We start from the raw sequence: 7,863 nt of genomic DNA, 5'->3' as shown, positions 1-7,863 counted from the left end.
AGATTCACAACTGCACATGTACTCCACATTACTCTTCCTCCCTCCCTCCTCCGAATTGGATCAGCAATGTCTCTCTTACATACACTCCTTATTTATATTTTAAAAAGATGTATGGCTGTTTTGCATATCATGCCCTGATTTCTATATGACAGTGCTCCCTGGGCTGTCTCGAGGTCTGCCTAGCGATGGCCGACCCAGAAACCCTCTGGAGGCATTGAGGCACTAATTTAAAGTTTGTACGGGCGAAATTACAACCCAAATCCTACAAAGGGATCATTGCACATGCACAGAAACAAAGATGCACAAATAGCTGAGAACAAGGATGGACATGCTAACCTGAATATCATGGGACGTTTCATGAATTCACTCGAGGTGAGGCTTGTTAGTGTGACACGTTTTAAAACTAGGATTAAAGGCCTAACCTGCATCTTCAGACTGTGGTGTCCTCTGCTGAAACATCGTCCCCCAAGAAATATCTTTCAGAGATGTACTGGACTGAAGTGTTTTTATTTACTGTCTGTCTATAATGTTTGTTATGAGGACACAATGACTAAAGGAACGATATTAGACTTACAACTAGCACGAGCCATATTTGTTCATTTGTGGCATTTGCAGGGTTTACTGTTAAAAAAGGATTTGCAGTAGGTCAAACTCCAGTTTAGGGTTGCATTTCTAGGAAACTAACCGCAAAGCATGCACTTTTTACATCACTGCCAATGTAATAAAATGTATGCTTTCCAGCAGCTGTTATGCTTCATTTTATTTTTAAACTATTTGCATGAAGTCTGTGTGCAACTATTTGTTTCTCATGTGATAATCATGAGAGCCACTGACCTTGCAAAAAGCAGGATGCCCTGAACCCAGAGCACATAATGTGGAGGAGATGCCGAGCCTGACCGGAGATTAGAAGAAAGCTACGGATTGTGTGAACCGTATAACTAACTTGACTCCCTACTCCTTCAAAAAGCCACTGTTGAGACCACTCGTCGGTCATTTCTGTACTACAAAGTGCTGTACATGACTCCTTGCTGCAAGTTAACAAGCTTGAAAGAGAACTCAGCCAACATCTGACATTTAAAGTTCCAGTCTAACTTTCAATGCAACAAACATACCGGTACACAAATCTTGTGTTATTGTTTTCACATCGTCCATTGTTATTGTTTATCTGGTGAGTTTGATTTTCTGACAGCGTAGGAGCATGTTGTCATTTTCAGCTTTTGACTGAAAATTTGCCCTTGAATGCGCCATCAAGAAGAGTGTTGAAAATGGTCCCCTCTGCTCCAAGCTGCAACAATAACATAACTTTGACAAGAAAATAATGGATCACTTTCCACATGCAGGTTTCAAGTCACCATAGGCTGATTTTAGACTGTGGGTGTTAACTCAAACCAGCAACTAGTTGGAAAGTGGGAAATCAGACGGGTATGTTTTAGATAATTGTTGTACAAAACCCATTTAACCCATTTTTTTCCCCAAGTACGTATTCTTTCTAGGCAAAATTTCTTAGTATTTAACAACAAGTTCTGTTGTTGAACTGTTGTTTTGAAAGCATCGCGCTTGCCACTACAATCAAAGGTAACACAAAATACCTGGCTGTAGTAGTCGTGGGCTTCAAGTGTGTGTTTGTGGTAATTGTAAGTGCTTTTATAAGTATGAGGCAACTCCAACGGAAACTTACTTCCATCAAAGAAGCCTTCTCCTTGATAATTTTAAGTTCCAAAGCACTGCTCCCCACTCTGAGGTAGCATCCAGTCTGATCAAAATAAGCAACAAAGCGGAAAGTGAACCAATGTCAGAGAAGACAAGCAAAGACAAGCTTGTCAGAATGTGAGCGGCCAGAAACTTTTCTTGGGTACTGTTAATCTGTCAGAACCTTCTGTTTTGATGTTTTTAAGAGCTCAGAGCCATAATTTCATGCAGGCATGTTGTGCAAAAAGTGGCTTGCTGCCAACAAACTCGATTCTTTCTGACATGCAGTTGTGTATTTTCATCGCCTACGCTGGTTTGCTAATTTGTTGACTCTATGTCACCAAAATCTATGCCACTCTATATGAGGGGCACATTGAGGGCAAATGTGAAACAGGCAGTGTGTCATTGGCCACTCCAATGGTTCCCTGCAAATTGTGTGTCAAGGATAATTGCAATAAGGTTGTAAACTCCATCTGACGGGAAAGGGCACATACTTGACTGAAGAGCAGAGAGCTCATATAGGGAGAGATCCTGTCATCAACAGCTCAGTAGATGTTTTTAATCAAGATTTGGCGTGGAGAAAAGAAGATATTCTGTTTTTTATTACAGTAAATCTTTCATACTTACTATTACTCAACCTTGCAACATCTATCTCTTTGCCAGATTTAACTGAGAGCTTCCATGATCTGCCTACTAGCTTTTCACCTTCACCGGCGTCTAGGATCCAGGGGATTTGTGTCCTACTGAACCTCCTGACTTCATGTCTAATCACCAAAGTCCGTCTCTATGTCAATAAATAGCCTATTGTTATACATTATTAATCTTGAACTTTTGAAACACATACAGTACCTCAAGGATCAGACTGTTGTGTAACTTACTGTAACACAACTGCGTGTTCACTTGACATTGCTTAACTAGTTGTTTCTTGACTGAAAAACACTGGGCAGTCCAAATGAAAAAAGGGGGCTCTGACTGTAGGGAGAGCGATCAGGACAGAGAATCAGAAAGACAATAAGGGTACTGGAATAGTTGTCATCCGTCAGAGGTGTCCCTCAGCACTGTCCTGTGTCTACTCGGTGTCTGCTCATGACATCCGTGCGGGAGAAACTAATCTGTTGCCCATGAGAAGGCCCTGGCCTTGATACCAGATCAGCTGAAGCACACATCAAGCTGCTGACAGTCCACCGTTTCTCCCTGGGAAAAAATGAAGCCATCACTCACCGACACAAGCCTGCAAAATTACAGACTCACAGCCTTCTACAGAAATGTCTTTCATCTTTCCAGTTCCTTCTTTTCTTTTCGTGTGTCTGCTTGTGTCTTTGTGAGATGCAAATGGTGACGAACTAACTGGAGTAAAGGCATGATTGCAAAGCTTTTTTTAAGCTTGATATTACTTTTTTCTGCATCATAAAACAAGTGTTACTAAAGTTTTAACTCATTACATAGAGTTATTGATTATATAAGGCAGGCGCATTTGCTTCATAGACATATGGCTTCACAGAAATCAGCATTTAAATTTATTTAAATCATGCTTGTGCGGTAGGCTGGCCTTTGGCGGCAGACAGACTAACTAATAACTAAAGTTTTTTAGTTTGAGGCTGACGGATGATAGGCAGGTAGCTGGTTTTAAAACTGGCAACAGTGGGAGGGTGAATTCCAGCTGTATGCAGACTACAGCAGGCTGGTTAGTAATTGTCTGTTCGCAAAACCATTCCCCAGAACAGAGAGTGAGTGTCCAATCATAGCTTAGCAGACCTGTCAAGCTTTGGATTTCTCAATACACTGAAAGACTGTGCATGCATGGGGCTGCAGGGAAAGTGACACCCGGCATTTAAAGATTTTAGTAAGGGATGCACATTTTAGTCTTTCCAAAACTAAAACACAGCAAAAAGTAGGGGAATGAGTTTTTATAAGTGTCTTTAATAACATCTATTCTGCAGAGGTCTCTTTGAGCAATCTATAAAAAAAAATGCCTGTGAGTAGGGCAGTGAGCAAGATGGAGAATAAGCAAACGCCAACTTCCTTGTGTAAGCCACCTAGTAATATTAATTGTGTATTAATTCAAACATATTATATGAAGACATATTGTAAATCTGAGTATAGTGAAGAGTTACATAACTGGCAGAAAAAGAAAAGCCATGTTTTATAATTTGCCCGTGGAATTTTGCTGCATGGACATTTAAAGATACAAGCCTATACAGGCAATTATGCAAATGATCAAATGTTTGGTTATTCATTCATGCATGTGAAATGTGATGAAAAAGGAAAAAGGGCTACAAATGATAAAAGACTAATCACTGGGCGTACATGACAAGAGAGGTCTTTAAATCACTACAGATCTTAAGTAATTAACTCATCGCTATCATTAAGCTATGATCACTGATACGAAACAAGTCAGTATGTTAAATAAAAGATCATTGTTAATGCTTGGTTAAATTGCATATTTATGGTGTATCTCTTATAATAAAGACAGATAGAGATCTTCATATGAGAAACATTGAGACACAAAGAAAAAGAGACACTGGGGAGAGGTCGGAAAAGTCGCAAAAACAGATCTAAAAAATTGCTGTAGTCTCTCCATTGATGCAGGGATTAATTCTCCATATCTGTGCTTTACAGATGAGACTTCCAGCTGTTCAGGTGGTCAATAACATGTGCCACATCTCCGAATACAAGCCAAATAATTAAAATGTCAGGTACATCGGATCACTTTGATGCTTCAAGCTACAAACATAGTGACATTCTGCCAGAGCAGGGGGAGATGAAGAAGATCTCAGACAACATGGCAGTGTGGGGTTTTTATTTAGTAGAGGGGGAGCGAAATAGACGAAGCAAAAGTTCATGCATCGGTTTCAAGACTGTTGGCTGTAGTGAGAGTGTAAAGTCTTTACTCCTGATTTGCTTAAGATGTTTAAAAAGAAAAAAAAAATTGGCACACACAATCTTATCAAATATTTTACCTTGGTGGTTTGTTGCATTTTGTTAAAATGCTCAAACACACATTCTTATTTTTACACACACACACACACACACACACACACACACACACACACACACACACACACACACACACACACACACACACACACACACACACACACACACACACGATACAGAAGATGTAACGTGTGAGCGTAGTAAAAGAATGAATTCCATTACTTTTGAGTATACTTATTTTTCAATGAGTAATGTATAATTGAGTAACTTGCCCAACACTGTTCACATGGCAACCTTTTTTTTTATAACGGCTCTCACAGGAAAAGCCCAGGTTGTGTGTGGAGCTGGAATCGAAACTAAGCTGCCTGATGCAAATAGTAAATCTTTATCGGGTGACACACCATTCTTCTGGTGTTTTCATTACCTCGTGGGATCTCAGCGTCCTTTGTCCCCCTTGTGGACACCTATGGACACCTTCACCGAGACGGTGATTATCCTGCAATGGCCTCTCGCTTTAAGTAACGTTAACTGCTGCTCCCAGGGCTCAGAGGTGGATGGTGGGAGGGGGACAAATTGGAAAAAATGACGCGCACGCACACACACACACACACACACACACACACACGCACAAGCACACACACACGCACGCACGCACGCACGCACGCACGTGCACAGAGTGCTCTCCAGATGGATGACAAGTTTGATATTGGTTGAAATGAAGAAGTGGACTGGAGTCCATCCTCTTTTTCTCGACAGTTATGGGCTAAAACTCCTCTGAGAAGTGAATCATATTGAAGTCTTAGATGAACAATAAATGTGGGACCAGAGCAGAGAAGGACACAGAAGCCATGTACTGCACACCACCTACAACAGGTCTCGTTTACACTCATACTGTGCACTCCAACAAGAGTGAAACTGTTTTTTTAAGGAAGATAAAATTGTTTCACGTTCTAGTTATTTCTCTTAAACGTGTACAGTTGATGAATGGAATCTTTGAGTGAACCAGTTTTGATGTTAAATAGTTTAATTTACAATAAGTGAATAATAATAATAATAATAATAATAATAATATAAATAAATCATATAAAACCACTGTTTATTCACAAGGCTGTGCTTTGAGCCACTGTTGAACAGCATTATTTCCTGCAGTGATGTTAATTACTTATCTAGTTTAAATGTCAATATAGCTGGAATACAAAGTGCATTAGCATCATGACTAATCACTGCTGTTGATAATCTTTGGCACTGATTGTATAATGAAGTTTGTATCAAATAATAACAGAGAAATTATAACCTCCCCTTTAAAAGAAAAAGTGTCTAAATGTAACCTGCAGCACTGCTGGGACATAATTTGCACCTAAATATGCTGAGTTAACAGCTTCTCCCATTTTTTTCTGACGGCAGATTCGTAAAAACAACACCCATATTTAATGCTCGTAATGTGCCGCTCAAACATCCCCATCTGCCTGCTGTAGCCTGTAGGCTGCTTACATCCCGCAGGGCAAGTTACTTCCAAAATGTCATTCATTATAGATTTCTAGTTAGTTGTCATTTGAGAGTAATTAGTTATATTAGCCTACAATATTACTGTCTCTGAATCGTAATACTTTACACTACTTTTAAGTTACTTTCACCAAAATACCAGCAGGCGTTTGACTTTGCAGGTAGCTTGTGAATTTCACCACCGCATCAATAAAGTCTCCTCTCTATCCACTTTAATACATCATAGATTATTCATAATATTTTGTGTATTTAATATGAATATGCAAAGAAGCCTAACTAAAGCTATACAAATAGAGAAGTAGGAGAAAATTTAAATACTCAATTAAAAGTAGGCTACCTTACAGTTGTATTGATGTACATCATAGTTACTTTCCATGGCTGATACGATGCAATGATATTTACATGCAGGCCTAAACATTAATTCCCAACATGTTTATATCTGTGGACAGACTGCTGTCCACGCTGACGTATCGTCATCTGTTGGGACACAGATGTTGTCCGTACTGTCTCTGGTTCTGTCTCTGATCACTGGAACAGTGACAGGACAGCAGCGTAATAACACCTGAAGATGTCCATCTCGCAAATGTATCTGTCTCCGCAGTCATCTCAACCATCAAATACAGCAGCAGTCAATAACACTCGAGGCATTTCTTTTTTCTGTGAAGAAATGTTTCTCACTAAATGTTGCGTTAAATTGGATTGTAACTCGCGTTACTGAGATTGTAACGGGTATAATATTACCAAAATGTCATTAGTAACGCGTTATATCACTGCCTTACAGCAAAAAGGACACACGTTACTCCCAACACTGTCCAGCACAGCCCGACTCACTGCCGAAGGGACTGCTGAACCCCCAGCCTTTGTTTTTCAATTGGAGTAATTAACGCTAATCTGTTGTCAGGCTTCTGGTGACAACCTCTAATGAAACACTGTGTGTTTGTTACTTCCTCCAGCTAATCAAAAACAAGACAGACCTATTAAAGCTCAAGACTTTTGTTCACTAATGTCTTGGATGTGTGGCTGTCACTCCTCCTAAGGCTTTTAGTCTGCAGTTAGGTTTCTCTGTTCCTGCCAGCACTTATTTAAAACCCTTCAGGAACATTTAAGCGTTGGCTTCAAAGTGTGAAGAGAACAACCTGTACTAGCGACAGCACGGGAGGAGAAAGAGAGATTCATAATCCGAAATGAAAAAGCAGAGATCAAAAGAAAGAAAACCCCACTGATATCATACATAAGGGCTCTCCTCTGTGATTACCGCAGCATGTGGCATGTAAGAGGTGTAGAGACCGACCACCCAGAGCCAAAGTGATGGGAGGCCGCTGCATCATAGCCAGGCGCTAACTATAAAGCCCTGCAAAAATCAGCTTCTCCCTCTGAGGCAACGAGCCATAAACAAACTTTAACTGCTGCATCTGAAGCCTCTTTGCTTTGGTGTGGTGCCACCGCGCCCATCTCCCCTCTAATATGGATCCTTCCATTTGAGAACATAAACAACTTCTCAATTAGCAGTATGTTTGCACAAACGTTTACAGCATTTAATTCACCAGGGGTGTGGCTCACTGAGACTGTGTGGTGCACCGACGCAGGCAGAAGTTAGCTGGGATGAAGGATAAAGAGTGTGCGTTTGTGCTTCTTTGCAAGACCATAATTGAACTTTGAGCATGCGCCCGTGTGTGTTTGTGTACAAGTGTGAAAGATAGCACAGCTGATCTAAAATTAGCTGTAAACTGCTGA

The 7,863-nt window shown here is 40.4% G+C and overlaps 1 protein-coding gene across 3 annotated transcripts in view; it reads right to left on the bottom strand.

The window, feature by feature from the left end:
• sema5a (sema domain, seven thrombospondin repeats (type 1 and type 1-like), transmembrane domain (TM) and short cytoplasmic domain, (semaphorin) 5A) overlaps positions 1-7,863 on the bottom strand; it is a 113,742-nt gene that overhangs the window by 15,304 nt on the left and 90,575 nt on the right. The gene's annotated exons all lie outside the window — the stretch shown is intronic.

This window comes from Etheostoma spectabile, chromosome 22, assembly GCF_008692095.1.
Source record: "Etheostoma spectabile isolate EspeVRDwgs_2016 chromosome 22, UIUC_Espe_1.0, whole genome shotgun sequence".
Taxonomy (NCBI): domain Eukaryota; kingdom Metazoa; phylum Chordata; class Actinopteri; order Perciformes; family Percidae; genus Etheostoma; species Etheostoma spectabile.
Note: the sequence above shows the minus strand (reverse complement) of the source record. Positions and strands in the feature narration are given on the sequence as shown.